This window comes from Plectropomus leopardus, chromosome 16 (genome assembly GCF_026936395.1).
Source record: "Plectropomus leopardus strain MGB_pleo_1.0 chromosome 16, ASM2693639v1, whole genome shotgun sequence".
Classification (NCBI taxonomy): Eukaryota; Metazoa; Chordata; class Actinopteri; order Perciformes; family Serranidae; genus Plectropomus; species Plectropomus leopardus.
Window position 1 is genome coordinate 33,615,730 of NC_142191.1, and position 18,005 is coordinate 33,633,734.

At 39.0% G+C, this 18,005-nt stretch overlaps 1 protein-coding gene across 4 annotated transcripts in view; it reads left to right on the forward strand.

Moving 5' to 3' along the window:
- The window catches only part of cnih3 (cornichon family AMPA receptor auxiliary protein 3), a 172,822-nt gene that overhangs the window by 61,388 nt on the left and 93,429 nt on the right, over nucleotides 1-18,005 (forward strand). The window lies entirely within an intron of this gene.

Consider the following 18,005-nt stretch of genomic DNA (forward strand, 5'->3'; position numbering starts at 1 on the left):
CAGGACCCAGTATGGATGAAAAAAAGCCCCCTCCCAGCTTCAATGTGACATCTGTTTCTCCCTCCACCTCTCTGAAACTCACACTGTGCCTGCACGTCTCATGCATGTGTGTATGCAAGTGTGTGTGTGTGTGTGTGTGTGTTTTGTTGGAGGTTCATTGGTTGAACAGCTGATCTTGGTTATAAGTGTTGTCAGCTCAAGCCCTCGGGCCTTTCACTGGCCCCTGGGGAGGACATTCTCCCTACAGTGCTTGTGCAGATACACATACACACATGCATCAACACACAAACACAGACATGGCAGCGTATAGTACATGCACACACATCCAGATGCACTGTCGCTGCAGCTGTGACCTACTGTGTAGGGATCATTGGAGGTAAATGCACATGTGCTAGGCTACTACAGTATCACCAAGCAGCAGCTCAAAGAACAGTCCCACCCAGTGTATGTTTACTAAAAGACATACCAATCAATCAATGTTCTCATGAACAAACATCAGAGATCAGATATTTCCTAAACATTTGATTAAATTGTATAATGAGACTGAGTAATGTGGCAAAAATCAAATACCACAATATTTTTGACCAAATGCCTTGACATTGATATTGCAATAATATTGTATAGTCAACAATCGATGCTCTCAGATATTTTTGATATGTATCATTGGTAATGTGGACATAATGACTGCATGGGTAGAGAAAATATTAGAATAGCCTGGTAAGTTCAGAAAATGACATCACTTTAGTGTAGTGCAGCCTTTAAAACCTGGAAATAACAATTCATAACATATTACTAAATTACTATTACTATCCAAAATCAGAGACAATATCTAGTGTCATATACCAATATAATATCCATATAATACCCAGCCCTATCATCACAGTGCAGTCACCAGAAAATCATTTTTTTTCTGTTTTGATTGTAAACTAAAAGCAAGTATTTTTTTAACTCAAACACAATCTTTTCCTCACAAAAACCAAACAGTGTTGCTGAAATGTAAAGTTTCAACATATCTCCTACATCATAGAAAAGTAGCATTTTCATGAACTGATGATGATCAATGATCTGGCTCTCAGATGATCATATGGATTTCTAGCAGGTCAGATATTTTGTTTTTGTGGTTTAAAAGAAAATAACTCAACATTAAAAAGTTATGTTTGATTAAACTATGAAAATGCCTGTGGAAATTCATTGTGTTGTATTCGATTATGAGTCTAGGTTAAATCTATGATAAAAACTAGTGGTAAAATAGACCTTGGAGTAGCCTACTGGGTATTAGGTATCAGTGCAGTTTGTGAAATCCTGAAAGTCAATTTCATTATGGTTGTGAGGTAACCAGATTTGATTGTTGGAAATGATGACTTATGGCAATAAATTCAGATCAAGGTATTTCAAGACATAAACACCCTTCCAGCCAATAGGTTGGAAGCTGAAAACTACATGTCAGCTTTCTAGTGCCTGTCCATTATTACACACATGTACTGTATGTCTGGAGTGAAATCAGTCAATCGTGCTAAATGAAATGATAAGGTCATGTACTTTTAATTTCAATAGGAATGATATTAACCTGTCTCGTGTTGTTCTTCAATAAACTTTATTATCATTATTATTAAGCTGTCCAGGTGACAACCTAATAATAATGATAATGATAATTTTATCATTATTATTATTATTATTATTATTATTATTGTTGTTGTTGTTATATAGAACCTTTAATAACACAGTTTTACAATGTACTTTGATAAAAACCTTTAAAGTGAATAATGGGGAATAATGACCAAAATGCTGCCGTCACCACGAATAGCGCCCACTTCAGGTCATACTCCCTCTGGTGCCTTAAACCAGTAACTACAGTTAAATACAAGAAACCTAAAAGAATCACAAACAAGTGTTTATGTGCTTATTTGGTGGTCATAAAATTGTAATATTTAATCAAATCATAACACCTTAACAGATCTCAACCAAAACGTCAGACATTCATGTAAGGAACCCACACGTTTTCTCGATTTTGGTTTAAAACCAAACATTGGATCATGGAAAAACAGCTCTTAACTTTTGTTTTATCGTTTAATGGTTTAAAACGAGTAAACGAGCCATTGTCTCATTTTTCATGCAGTTCAATCCCGTCTGAAAACAAATTATACTTTCATACACTGACCTGGTTTGATTAAGAGAACCTCATAATTCAGTAAGTTTAATAATAACATACTGTAAATCAAATAATTGTTCTCGGGAAATTGGGAAATCAAGGCACTGAACCCGTGGATGCAAAAACTGTAACAAACCCAGTTCATTGATTCACAGCACTGCACCCAAAGATCTTCCTCAGTGCAGGAAGAGCAACATAAGCAAACACATTTCTGTCATATCGTGTCCTGTCCTGTCCTGTCCTGTCCTGTCCTGTCCTATGCTGTCCTGTCATGTCATGTTCATATCATGAATGTGCATATTGTCTAAGCTTACATGAATGTATGAGGTGATTGACCAACAGCATTATCTAGTGACTGGATGAAAGCAAAGAGAAGTAGAACAAGAGGACATCCATACAAAGTGCCTCAGGTGAACATTTCCTGTTTTATACATCTGCTAGAGTTCATGCAATTCTGAGCTATATTTCGACTCTGTTGCACACTGTGCCTGTCAGTGTGAGGCCTGAGGTTCTGATGCAGGAAGATCTGCTTCACTGTGAAGGATTTTTCCTTCTTTCTCAGGAGCTCTCCTTTCCTCTGCTCTAACTATTCAGCTCCCTCCAACTGGCGCAGTCACAGCACCGTGCTCCCCATAGATTCGCTTAAAAGCTTTGGCTGCATTTCTTTATGTCGGCAAACCTATTTGATAGTTTGCACTAAAGACACAAACACGCATGCAGACATATGGGCACGTGCCATTTTGGTCTCAATAGAGTGTTTTGTTCTGATGGGTCCAATGGTTTTGGACGCCTGCAAACCCATGCAGATGATAATCGCTTGAGGGGATATACTCTGTTCTTTACTCTCAACTCTGTGTGTGTGTGTGTGTGTGTGTGTGTGTGTGTGTGTGTTATTCATTAGATATGCAGTCTTGTGGCTTGAAGCAATGAGCCAGCGCGTTGTCACAGCAACTGAGCAAACCTGAGTGTACTCATTAGCGCTATTCCTGGGTTTATTTTTGGACCTGTCTTCCCCCTTTTTCTCTCTCTCCTCCTCAATTTAAGCATCTCTCTACCTCCCTCTTTTTTCCTCTCTCCTCCTCTTCTCTCCAGTCGTCTCTCTCCAGTTTGTGGAAGCTACTTTGAAAGCATAGCTTTGCAAACTACCAATTACTTCACAGTGGAAGAAGTTGAACTACAGTAAAACCAACCCTCGGGAGAAACCCACTTCAGTCGAAAACTAGTTCATATTAGTTTAAAAAAAAACAAAGATCAAAGTGACAATGTGCATTTGATACAAATTGACTTAAAATTGTCATATAAAAAGACACATACGAGCAAGAAATGCCACACATTGAGTTTATAACAAAAAGTGGCCACTTATTCACAAGTTATAAATAAAAAACAACACCGCCAAACAGTACCTCAAAATTTATCGAGAAGTGCAAACAATGTCAGTTTTGGTTTTGCATACAATGTCCGTCATTCAGAAACCTGCCCTCTAGTGTCCAGGTGGGAACATTACACCAAGCGGGACCGTTGGCTCGTTCACACAAACAGCATGCAACCGCTTCTCTGAACATTTGTTGATATATAGCAATGATCAATACTTATGGCTAATCATGGTCAAACATAAATAAAAACTAAATGTGATGGTTTGCAAATCATTTTGACCTATATTCACATGAATACAAAACAAAGAAAAGATATTTAATGTTCAAACTGATTAACTTTATTGTCTTTTGTAAATACTCTTAATTTGATGCCTGCAGTGCCTGCAGTATTGTTGACATTTTGAGAGTTTCCCATTTTTTGCTAATGATATGTCTCAATAGTCACTTTTATGCTTCATAATGTGCCACACATGCTCAGTGGGAGTCAGGTCGGGACTGCAGGCAGGTCAGTCTAGCAGCTGCACTCTTACTATGAAGCCATGCTGCTGGAACATGTGCAGAATGTGTTTTATTGTCTTTTTGGAGTCAGCAGGGACGCCCCTGAAAAGATTGAAGTCTTGATGACCGCATATGTTGCTCCAAAACCTGTGTGTACGTTTTAGTATTAATGGAGCCCAACCCATGATGCCATGGGCACTAACCCTATATATATATATATATATATATATATATATATATATATATATATATATATTAGTGCTGGGCATAGATTATTTTTTTTTAATCTAGATTAATCTCACTGCAATCCTGTAGTTAATCTAGATTAATCTAGATTAAAATTATAGATTTGAATTTTGCCAAAGACATTCAAAATAATATCTATCTATCTAAATGATGAAAATGCATCACAAAATGCTTGAGAAAGCTGTTCTACTATAATATTTTGTAAAGAAAAATAATGTTCCATAAGATTTACTTTGGTGTTTAACTTTTTTTTATTTTGTTAAACACAGACATTTAGGAACACAGGTTCCGTCTCCATGTGGAAAAAGCTTTTTCCTGCTAACTGGAATGAACAGCAGAGGGCGCAGCCTCTGATAACATGACCCTAACTGAACTGTGGGCCTACATTAGAGGTCATGAAGAAGACCATTAACAGTCAGTAGCTTTGTGACACGGCTTGAGCCAATCACTCTAGTCTCTGCTTCTCCTTTTTCCACCAGTCACTCAGGCAGACCAGCTTCCGCCTTGTTCACGCCCCCTCCGCGTAATTCGACCAGGTATACATCCGCGCTTAAACAACAAAGTGAAATTGGTGCCTTGCTCACTGTATAGACCCAACTTAGTGAATAGTTTATCGCCGATAAGGAAATTATCGCGATAAGAATCCACATAACGCAGCACGTTAACGCCGTTAACGGCCCAGCACTAATATATATATATATATATACATTTTCATATAAAATGATGCATATGTTAATGAAAATAATGTTGCAGTTGGTAAATGAGCTCATTCTCATATTTAATACACATATTTACTGAGTAGAGTTTGAATAGAACATAGCATAACTCATTGCAAGCTCTTTGAACTGTATATCTGACCACTGGAGCCCTGCCTTTTAGCCTGCGTAAAACTGATGGGACAAGAAAGTAAAAACACTGGCCAGCTTGCTGAGGAAGGTAAAAACACTAGCTACTGTGTTTGATTCATGTGCTGAGCAGGGCCTCAAACATCAAGTTTCCTGGGTCTTCACAGCCCCTCTGCAACCACCCTGTATGTCATCACTGCTTCTTTTCCAAAACCTAACCAAAGTGAAACTTGGTTAAACCTGACTAAAGTAATTTATGTGAAGTATGTGACAACATTTGTTAATTTGTTAGATATCATATGAACTGGTGGATTTTTATAAGGTTCCAGTGCTGGTCGCACACTGTGCTGTACTGTAGGCTACCATAATATACACTCATTGCATCATTGATGTCATTCACAGAACAATCATCACCATCCAAACCACGACTCTCTTTACTGATGAAAGTCTTATTTATTTGGTCCCTGACTTACCTGTAAGTGAGAACTGTGTGTGTGTGCTCAGACTTTACATGACCACCGGCACAATGTAATGCAGTCCATACAACAGTATGAATAAAAATAAAAATGCTTGTGAGTGTATGTTTAGGTAGACTCATAGATGAGATGGAATAATCGTCCCATAATATACTCCACGTCATACATATCCCATGTTGTGGGGAGATTTCAGAGCTTTGCTATGTGATGTTTTTTTTTATGATTGTTGTACAATTTGACACCAACCTGCATCAGTCCCCCCTACCCCCCTGCCCTCTTTTTGCACCCTAAACTCTAACACTACTCTAACACAGCTCTGTGTGTGTGTGTGTGTGTGATTATGTAGATCCAGGAGAGTAAACAACAACAAACAGGATTTTCTTCTTTTTTTTTTTTTTTGCTGTATCATCAGGATTGTATGATGATGGTTTCCATGGTGATGCCTAACCACTGCCTGCAGTGAATGCCCTTTATACTAAGTGCTGAAAGGCACTGGCAGAGCGCCGGGCACACTTCTTAATAGAGCACTCCTAGAACTTTTTTTATGACACGGTGCACGTGGGTTTTGTTTCTATGACAAAAATATCTCAACTTAACATTAGCTCGTAAGCTAATGCGGCAGAAGGTTAACAAAGGATTGACTGCACAGATAACAACCAGTTTACAACAGTACAGTGCCGGCTGATCTGCTGCACGGACAGGCTTCTCTGACTTTGTAGTGACAGTAGCCTCACTAAAGGAACTACGCTGACATCACCAGCCGTGGTGACCAGCCTCTTTCTGAAGAGATCAGAGATTTTTTAAGTGGATGCGCCAGTACAAATACAGTAGAGCTTCAGCCGTAGACACCTGCTCCTCATGGGCTATAATTGAAACAGAGGCAAGAGCTGAGAAAAAATGCTGTGTGGACGCAGGCCCTTACAGTGGGGAACCTCTGTGGTGTTCAAGGAGGAGAAATGATACAACAATCAGATAGTGGACAGAAGAAGAGACAAGCAAATAAAATGTATAAATAGCAGTCTGTGGATGTTTTTTTGGAAGCTCCCACTAAACTACATCTAGTAGGCTGTCTATACACCACGAAAGCACTGGTTAATTTAATGCGTGTGTGAAATAGCCTCAGTGTCCCTGTTTCAAGATCCACAAGCTCCATGTTCTGATTATCATGTTGTTGATTTAATGCCAGAGGCTCCTGACCATGAGGATCAGTGAGTCAGGAACAGAAGAGTGGTGGCACAGTGACTGCAGTGTGCTGTAACGCTGAACCAAAATCTCCTGGGATCCTGTGTGTGTGTGAGTGTGTGTGTAAGAGAGAGAGAGAGCACAGCTCCTAAGCCTGCTGCACACAAAGCCTACTCAGTAAATAAAGTGAGCTGAACAGCGTCTGACTGAATCGACTGCACTCAAATATGAACTTGTTTTGATGAAAACATGAATGACTGGATGAAAACGCACCTGATTTGGTAAAAGCAGAAGCACAGTGTGATCAAAGTGGCTGTATTTGATGAACATTTGTTAATGGTTATTGAACTCAATCAGAGGCAGTGCTTTTCATCATTCAAAGATTATACAATAGCTACCAACCTTCTTCCTTCGTGGGACGTCTTTACTGTCATTGAGTAAACTGAAGACATATTTGAGGGGTATTTCATATTATGTTAAATTCATAACAGTAACAGTGGAGAACAACTGATTAACTGTACAATTAACCCAAATGCCTACTGCAGGAAGTCTGTGCTAAATTAGCATTATGAATTTTGAGCAGATTATTTGCTGTGAATATTGCACCAGAGATGACTCTGCTGATATTTGTTGAAACTTTTTATAGGATTTGATATACTCACAATCATACATTTTTTAAAGGCTTCTTTTGTAAGAGAGCAGAGAGTGAAGGCTCTGTAAATACAGCTTGTGCGCAGGTCCTCACTGTGGCCCGTGAGATATATATAACATAATATAAAAAGTATATCTTAAAGATTAATCTAAACTTCAAAAATACAGTTGCATTTAGTTATCTTTGAAGAAATTAATGAAAGATGGAATCACAACCCCCTGGGCCACTTTGGCGACCCACAGTGGGGTCAGGACCCCCAGCTTTGGAACCAGAGGTGTATGAAATGCGTTGTTGCGGTCCAGCCCAAAATTCATGTAGCCTACGTGTTTAAATGCAGAACAGTACACTTAAAGTTAGACACAGTCACACAGCGAAGGAGAGCTGCTTTCTCTGGAGCTGTACCGCTGATCATTATCACATCCTCCCACTGCAGCTCCTCTCAGACCCAGGACTGAAGTCCCTGTATGACCGGCGGAGGCTACGCTGCCTGCAGCCACTATCAGAGCCAAGCTCTGCTGATAGTTTGTGAATCGTATTGCCGCTGATTAACAAATGGAGAATTCTGTCAATGTGGTGTCACCTGGTCCAACACTGTAATACATTATATTCACTTCAGATTTTCTTCTTCTCTTAATAACAGCAGCAACAACTGTCCTGACACTGTGACGCATATCTACGGAAGCCCTAAGCGGACGTGTTTTTTTTTTACAAGCCGTTTTCCCGATATAACGAGATATTATCTCGTAATAACGAGATATTATCTCGTTATCTCGAGAAGATGGAGTTTGTTTTCCTGAGATATTATCTCGTTATCTCGAGAAAACGAACTTTGTTTTCCCCAGATATTAAGTCGTTATCTCGAGAAAACGAACTTTGTTTTTTGGTTTGTTTTTTTAAACTTTATTGAATGAACGTCAGAAGAAGTGGCGGGTGGATGATGTGACAGCAGGTGCCGTGCGGTGTTCAGCGCGGACAAATGGTAAGATGATTATTACAGGAACACATCACCCAAATTCATCAGTAATCATAACTACATTATTATACTGTTGCTCCGGTGCTTTTTGGTACGTGCAGGGGCGAGAACCTGCACGCATTTGTCCGCGCTGAACACCGCACGGCACCTGCTGTCACATCATCCACCCGCCACTTCTTCTTCTGACGTTCATTCAATAAAGTTTAAAAAAACAAACCAAAAAACAAAGTTCGTTTTCTCGAGATAACGACTTCATATCTCGGGAAAACAAAGTTCGTTTTCTCGAGATAACGAGATAATATCTCAGGAAAACAAACTCCGTTTTCTCGAGATAACGAGATAATATCTCGTTATATCGAGAAAACGGCTTGTAAAAAAAAAAAAAAAAAAAAAGTCCGCTTAGGGCTTCCGTAAATATCAGTCAATAATGATTAAATAAATGTAAGGCTCGTGTCGCACAGACATGGTTGTTCCTCAAACAAACTAATGAGGTGTTCCTCTCTCTCCTCCATCCAAAACAGACAGAAAGGACTGCGGCTGGCTCGTAAGGTGTCTAGCTTGCTATTTCCACCATGCTGCTATGTTACACTGCTGACAGAGAATGAGGAATAACTTCACAGTAATACAGCACTGTCATCATCTGTTCACTGGTCCGCCGTGTTCGCACCTATTTATTTTGAAAGAACAACGGCCAATGGGGAAACAGGGACGTGACACCATCAGTCACAATTACCAATGCTGCAACCTTATCACTCACATGCTGCGATCTAGCCAAAAATGCCCCTCAAAAGGCAAAAAAAATGTAATTCTGTAGTTATTCAATGCATTGAGGTGTTGGTTTCACAGAATTTGACGATGAAACAACACACAACATTGTGCATAGTGCAAGTGCATGGTCTTAGCATAATGCCTTTTACACAAACTGACTGCAACTTTTCCACAATGTGTGGCATCATTCCTATGTCAAACAGCCATAAACTGGCAAAAGGCCAAAATGCCACAACCCTGCTGCAGAACTGCCTGCTGCTCTAACTACTGTATTTCCACAACTAAAAGCATATTCTCCACTCATTGATGGAGCCCTGCAAGTCACTGTATTGTTAACAACATGGACCTAATATCTCATAATAAAAAGACTTGTGTTATCAACTGAAAGCTCTGTAGACAGAAATGCCGTGGGCTTTAATTCTGAAATATATATGCTTATGCAGACAGTGTAGCTGCATCTGTTAACATGGGCACCAAAAAACAAACAAAAAAAAAAAAACAAGCAGATTTTGTGATGTGTTCATCTGTATTATTTGTCAAGTCAATTTTATTTATAAATTATTACACATATCTCATACATCATCCCATTATCACAGATCACAATTTGCCTCAGAGGGATTTATAGCATATGACATCCCTCTGCCCTTAGACCTTCACATCAACTAAGGAAAAATGCCCCAAAAAAAACCGCTATAATGTAGGAAAAAAATGGTAGTAACCTCAGGAAGACCAACTGAGGAGGGATCCCTCTTCCAGGATGGACAGATGTGCAATAGATATCTCAAAAAACAATTAAATACGGTAGATAACAAAATGAAAGAGATAGAGAGAAGAGAAAGAGGTGGGGGAAGAGGAAGGGAGGAGAGGGGGACAGGAATAATGGTAACAATAACATAACATGTAACAATAGCAATAGACATACTAGTAATAGCAATAGAAAACTAATGAATGCAGCATATGATTGCATGTGATGTTACATGCAAATATTGTAAGTGGTGATAACAGGCACAATATATATATATATATATATATATATATATATTAATAGTGGGGGCATGACTAATAATAATGGCAGTAGAAGTTAGCATAAAGCAGGATCGCGGCATCAGTGCAACTGATGCCCATGACACAACACAACCATGATCACGATCCAAGCTGAGCCAGAGGTACAGCATCAGTGCAGCCACAACACGAGCACAGCCAAAGGCAGGATCACAGCATCAGCACATCCACAACCATCAGTTCCATAAAAGAGGAGCGTGGTAGCTGAAGGGATTTTGGGACCACAAGTAACCCTGCGTTTTCAGAGCGCAGTGCTGTTGAAGGATGATAAGGAACCATAACCTGTGAAATAAATGACGGAGCCTGACCATTTAGAGCTTTGTAAGAAAGGAGAAGGATTTTAAATTCAATTCTGGATTTTATAAGGAGACAGTGCAAAGAAGCAAAAACAGGAGAAGTAGGATCCCTTTTCTTGGTTCCCGTTAGTATATGTACAGCAGCATTCTGGATCAGGTGGAGAGTCTTTAGAGACTTGTTTGGGCAATCCAATAACAGGGAGTTACAGTAATCCAGCCTAGAAGTAACAAATGCGTGCACTAATTTTTCGGCGTCTGTTTGAGACAGGACATGCCTAATTTTTACAATGTTACACAAGTGAAAGAATGCAGTCCTTGAAATTTCTTTCATATGACAGGCAAATGATAAATCTTGATCAAATATAACTCAGAGGTTCCTTATGGTTGTGCAGGAGGCCAACGCAATGCCATCTCAAAAAATTATGTCCTTAGAGAAAGAGTTTCTGAGGTGTTTGGGGCCAAGTACAATAACTTCAGTTTTGTCAGAATTTAACCGAGCACAGAGCCTTGCGGTATTCTGAAAGAGACCTTAGTATGCACGGAGGATTGATCATTAATATGAACAAACTTAGAGCAACCTGATAAGTATGATTTAAACCAGCTTTGTGAACCTGAACTGCAACAATAGTGAAAGGCTGAAGTGCAGTAGAGCTGACAGCATCATGTGTCAGCCTCCATCAGTGTGTCTTTGTCCTCCATCTTTTCTCATTTGTCTTTTAGCAGAAAATGCATCCTGTTTAAGGTACCTTGGGAAGTTTTGCCATCTTATAACACTATGGTGCAATCTTTTTCTGTCATGTGCGCATTATTTTGATAAGAGGAAGCCTGCTTTGTTCAGGAATGCTAAAATGTGCAGAAGCTATGTCCTGTCACAGTCAAGCAGATATATGAGCATCAGCTGAGAGTCATTCGTGTTCATCTTAACCCTTACATGCATAATTGGGTCAAAAAATGACCCGATGAGATTGTTTTCTTGCAATATCTTTTTAATGAAAAGTTGTTATCATTTCATATTCCAGATATTTAAAAAAAAAAAAACATGTTATTGATATCATCCCATTTAAATTTTTAACTTACCTTTATACATTTTAGGAAATTTTAGTTTTTTTCTACCCCAAGCTTCTATAGGTGGATCAAAAATGACCCGTATTTATTTCATTTGGAATTTCATGGGAACCTTTGATTCTTATCAACTGTGACCACACAGATATATCATAAGTGTCACCCCTGAAGAATATTATTATTTATTATTATTTTTACACAGCAAGATCTGATACATGTGAAGATTATCTTCATTTTTTTTACCTCAGAAATGTGTTTGAGTGTCATTCATGACTACTGCATGGAAGTGTATGTGTTATTATCATGTATCAACAAATTAGGCTACTTTAGAGTTAGCCAACAGCTAACTAAGTAGTAACTAACTAAGCTAGCTAACTAAGCTAGCTAATTAAGCTAGCTAACTAAGCTAGCTAACGTAAGTGTATGCACTGTGTGTGTGTGTGTATGTCACTCATGACTATTGTGTGAAAGAGTATGATTCTTATCATCTATCATCAGATTTGCCCATTTTTATAGTTTGCGAAAATAGCTAGCTAACCAAGCTAGCTACCATTACTGTATGTATTGCATATGTGTGTGCGTGTCTGTGTGTGTGTGTGTGTGTGTGTGCACACATGCGTGTGTGTATTTATTTATATAATTACATAATGATCAATAGGTTTGCTTGTCATTCAAAACATTCGCTTCCTTTTATGTTTCCTCATCTAAAGTGTCATGGCTGCTAGGTATACAGCTGAAATGGTCCTACAGTTGCTGGATGAAGAGGCAGTTACTTACCTGTTAAAAAAAAAAGAAGTGAAAAATACAAATATTTCATACATGAAATCATTGTTGTGTGGACCAAAATATAATACAAAACATAAAACAAATGATTATTTTTAACCAAAATGACAAAAGTGGCATAAAAACACATTAATTTTAACACGGGTCATTTTTGACCCACTTATGGAAGAGTGTAGGGTCTAGTCACTCATGCATCAAAGGGTTAAACTGCTCCAGAATAAATGTCATCAAATATCATCATGTAAAGCCATCATATCGAATAGATGTGTCTATAAAGGGTGATACTCACTCAGGTCAATTTCTAAAATAAAATCAAACTTGGTGTAAGTTATCAACAAAGGACAAATCTAAAGTTAAGGTTGTGATTTCAGATGTGTTGATCAAAGACAGAAGTAAAGTAAGTCTGTTGTATTTACCGTTGCTCAGAGCCATTGTACTGTAATCAGCCTTTAGCAGCTTAAGCTTATTGTTGAAGGCAAATGATTTTGACAAAACGTATTAAGTCATGATTTCAGATTTACTTACACATATTCAATTAGTGCTGAATAAAGGAGCAAAATAATCTGTGCTCTCTAAACCTTTCCTCTCTGAACAGCTAAAGTACAATGACAAACACATAAACCCACAGTAACTGCAACTCAGCTGACTAAATGAAGATATAATAAATACATACAACACTGAAAACACATGCGCATCAGATCATAGAAGGACAGTGATGCAACTGCCAGCAATTAAGTAAACCGAAACAGCAACACTGTCATCCTTTCTGCTGCTGCTGTGCGTGTATGTGTGCATGTGTGCAGGAACAGCGTGTCAGTCAGAATATTGAGTCTGTATGCAAACCTCAGCGCTTCCTTGATCCCACACACTGTTAGCAGGAGAGGAGACCTGAGAGGAAGAAAGAGCAGTAGAGACAGGATGGGGAGGAGGGAAGAGATAATGTGGTGGGGAGATTAAAGGGGGAAAATCAGGAGGAGGATAAGAGGAGAGGAGGAAGAGTTGGGGGATGGGAAGCTCCCCTTTCACAAGAAAATAGCAGCCAGTGTTGGGCTCAGCAGGAAATGAATATTAATAGTGCTGCATGACTTACAGTGGAAACAACCTAGATTTCCATGAGACACACTGTACTGTCCCTGACATTCAGATTCACTCTGCTGAAGCTTTTTTCACAATATAAAACTGTTTTTTTTTTAATTTAGATGGCGCTTTTGATGATTTGTAGGTTGGTTTAGGTAAGAGGGATTTGTTTTTGTGAAAACCAGTCCATTCTCATTCCAAACTCGTAAAATAGGGCCATGTTGTAAGTGAAAGCAACTCTTTTGTGCACATAAAACACTGCTGGACGATGTCACGTGAGAATGTGGCCAGACACAACCGGTTGCAGTGTCATTATACGCCGGCAGAAGGCCGGTCGGCACGACAACATATGTAGTTGGATGGAACCTGTCGCATGCATATGAAACATGGCAGGTTGGCGTTAGGTTGAAACGCGACCATTAACAACGTAATACAAGGAGTGCAAGGACGCCTATAGGTTGGGCAGGCAGTAGTCCGTGTTGACATCCCAACATTGGTTGCTATGATCTGGTTTTGTCTAAACATCAGTGAAATTCAACCATGTGCTTTTGTTATCATCAGAGTTTTGTTAACATCAACAGCAGACACAGAAGGATGCTAAAATTGGAATATGTAGACGCAGAAGTCCACTGCAAAGTGCAACATGTGTTGAGTCGGGATGCGAACGTGTTGAATACAGCATAGCCCAGTACAACCCCTCTAACTACAGCCTCAATAACAAACACATTTATGATAATGTCAGAAGGTATATTCCCCGGCTCCTCCAGTGAACCCAAATTGCTCCTGATGGCTGTTCCATTAATGTGAGTGTGTGTGAATGTATAAAAAGTGAGTAGCAGGTGGCACCCTGTACAGAGACAGCTTGGGAGAGTGTGTCTAATCGTTGACTGCACACAGCTTATCTAGCAGTTATGAATGGTGTAAGTAGGGCTACGGTAAAAACAATATTGTCTTAAATTGTTTTAATAATAAACTTTATTACAAACTCAATGGTCCAGATAAGAGCAAGATAATACATACAAAAGATATAAAAGACACATAGAAGTACCATACACAACATATTCACAATGCAATAAGATCACTTAAAAAAAAAAAAAACAAGTAAAAAGTCAATGACCTCAGAAGAGACTATTATACCAAAACAACATATCCCCAATACAATATGTACAGATCACTTAAAAAAACAATTAAAAAAGTCAGTGACCACAGAGGAGACTACTATACCAATGCTTCCATATCCTGGACATACAGCGTGTAGTGCTCAGTTTGATGCTTGTCAAAGCCATGATTATACAATTCTCTGAGTTGTTCAGCCGACCTATAAATTTATACATCAAATTTCTCAACGAGGCTTGCAGTGTATTAAGACCTGCAGACACGAACATCTCGCTGGCGCAACACCAACGTGGTCTCCTCAACAGAATTCTCAAAGCGTCATTGTAAGCTACCTGAATTTTACGCAGGCTTGCTTTGCTGTAATTAGACCACAGGTGGGCAGTATAGAGAGGAGTGCAGTGTGCTCTGAACAAAGCCACCTTCACTCTATCTGTACATGCACCAAACTTGCTAAGCAAACTGTTTGCTTGAGCATATAGAGGACGGCATTGCCTGTAAATGTCTTGGTCATCCTTCAACTGATCTGTAATGAGATACCCAAGATACTTAACTTGGCTCATACTTCTCAAGTTACTACCTGCCAATTTGAAAGTAGGAAACATTAGACATTTGTCCTCCTTTGTTCTGCAGATCATGACCACACTCATATCTGTATTGAATTTCATGTCATGGACAATACCGTCATCGGAGCAGACATTAAGAAGCTGCTGGAGACCAGCACTGCAGGGACTGAAGACCACGGGGTCATCCGCATACATAATATGATTGACTAAAGTATTGCCTATCATACACCCAGTGTTACAGGTGTTTAGGCAGATAGAAAGGTCATCAACATACAGATTAAAGAGAATTGGAGAGAGAATTCCCCCTTGTCTGACCCCATTCCTGACCCCAAAAGGGGCAGAGACACAGTGACCCCATTTTACACGCATCGACTGGTTGGCATACCAGTAGGACAGAATTCTCACAATACATTTAGGTACACCTCTGCTAGTCATTTTGTTAAATAGCTTGAAATGATTAACCCGGTCAAAAGCTTTTGAGGCATCAATAAAACTCATTAAAACTGAGGAATTCTTATCTCTATACGTACTGACAATTTCCTTTAAAGAATATATGGCCAGGTCTGTGCCATGCTTAGCTTTGAAGCCAAATTGGCTATCAGTAGAAGAAATAATCTCCATAATTCTGTCCAACAGGATGCTTTCAAAAACTTTAGACAGAACACTGGCAAGGGCTATTGGTCTGTAGTTATCAGAGCAGCCAACTTTACCTGATTTATCCTTGATCACCGGAACGAACAAGACAGATATCATTGTATCCGGCAAGAAACCATGAATTAAAAAAGCATTGAAGCAGATGGCAGGAAGGGGGGCTAACCTCATGCTGGCATATTTAATGTGCTCAGCAGTGATGTGATCTAAACTACTTACTTTGTTATCTGCTAACGTGTTTATAGTGCGGGACACCTCGTGAAAAAATTGCCTTGGAATCAACACACGCAACATTATCAGGCACAAAAATATCACTTTTAACACAATTAAATAAGGTGCTGTAGTGCTGTCTCCACAACTCAGCAATACTGTCAACCCCTGAGATACCATCTACAGTGCATGGGGGCATTATTCTACATTTGTTAAGACCCTTTACTACCTTCCAAAAATCAGTAGTATTGTTACCTATTACCTTATCAGCCATAGCATCAGACCTCATAGCTTGCTCATTTTTACAAATAAATCTAACAGCATATTTATACAATGCATTTGCATGTTTCTTCTGTTCAAACAAAGGCCCTTGCTTTGTGTTTTATATTTAACTACTTACTAGTTAATTCACCTCATCTGATAGCACACTGATAACCCCTCCGTATGGCCAAGGGGGCAACAGTGCAGCGCAGTGAGAGAGACAGGCAAACACAGCAGAGCTTCTCCTCACAGCACCAAAGTGTCCGAATGAACAAACAGCCAAATATTGAGCGGTGGAAAGTTGTGTCTTTAGACCTCTACAGACCTCTTAATTTTAGTTTCAAGTTAAGTCAGATTTTGGATGGAATTATGTAGAAATACCAGGACACATAGCGTCGTGTCTCATCCAGCTGCTTGTGCTGACCTCTATTATTATTACCAGGGACAGATGTAGTAATGCTGGGCACAGGCACATTGCCTACCTTTCTCTAACTGGGAATGTTGGCAGGCTGTTGGCAGCTATAGAAGAAATAAGCCTACTCACAACTTTTTTTTTTCCCAAGTAAAATGGCTAAAAGCACATAGCAGAAGTTCGAGTCAGAGTACTGCAATCAGGAGAGGTTTGCCTATTATCAGCACAAAGTACTCAAATTTACCTGAAGTTTGTTTAAGATGGAGCTTTTCATTCTTATATCATGCTGGATAGTTTAATAATACATCATATTTTATTACAGTGCAACATACTAAGGTCAAATGAAACTGTAAATCTCCTTTTTTATTTCTTAGACAATAACACTAGATAATTTAGTGATGTATTGACTGCCAAACTACAAATTTCCCCAGTTTTCATTTCTGAAATCTGGTCACCTTATACTTAAGTACAATACTTGAGTAAATTTAGTATTATTTACATTTCACTACTGTTAACCCGGCCAACTTTTTTTTAAAACCCCGGGAGAGCAGGTACCAAAACAGGTGGTACCAGGTAGCAGGTACCTTTTTTTAATGGAAAACCAAAAAAGGCGAGTAGAGTAGAGTAGAGCTGGTACCATGTAGTGGAAATGCGCCATAAATCTGCATGTTAATATATCTTTGGGCAAGATACTGAGTCCCAAAATTGCTCATAATGGCTGTTCCATCAGTGTATAAGTGTGTCTGAATGTTTAAAATCTGAGTAGGCGCCATGTACAATGACCTCAGCCACCAGTGTATGAATGTATGAAGGACTGAAACCGATGAACAAAAAAATGAATAAATGTGTCAGTTATTCCATGAAAATGTCATATATTGTCATATATTTATATTCATTTTCCCATTTTATTTTCCATTTTCTATATTTATTTATGAGGAAATAAATAGAGGGGGAGGCAAATAGGGGAAATAATATGTAAATAAATGCATACATAATTAAATAAATACATAAATAAATTTAAAAATGTATTAAAAAATATGGAAAATAAGATGGGAAATTAAATCAAGTGGAAAATAATACATAAATAGATAAGCAAATAAATATGAAAATGAATAAATTGATAAATAAAATGGCAAAATAAGTCAGTCAGTCAGTCATTTTCTGTAACTGCTTGTCCTCGTAAGGGTCGCGGGGGGGGGGCTGGAGCCAATCCCAGCCGTCATCGGTTGGAAGGCGGGGTACACCATGGACAGGTCGCCAGACTATCGCAGGGCCGACACATATAGACAGACAACCATACACACTCACAGTCACACCTAAGGACAATTCAGAGTCACCAGTCAACCTGAG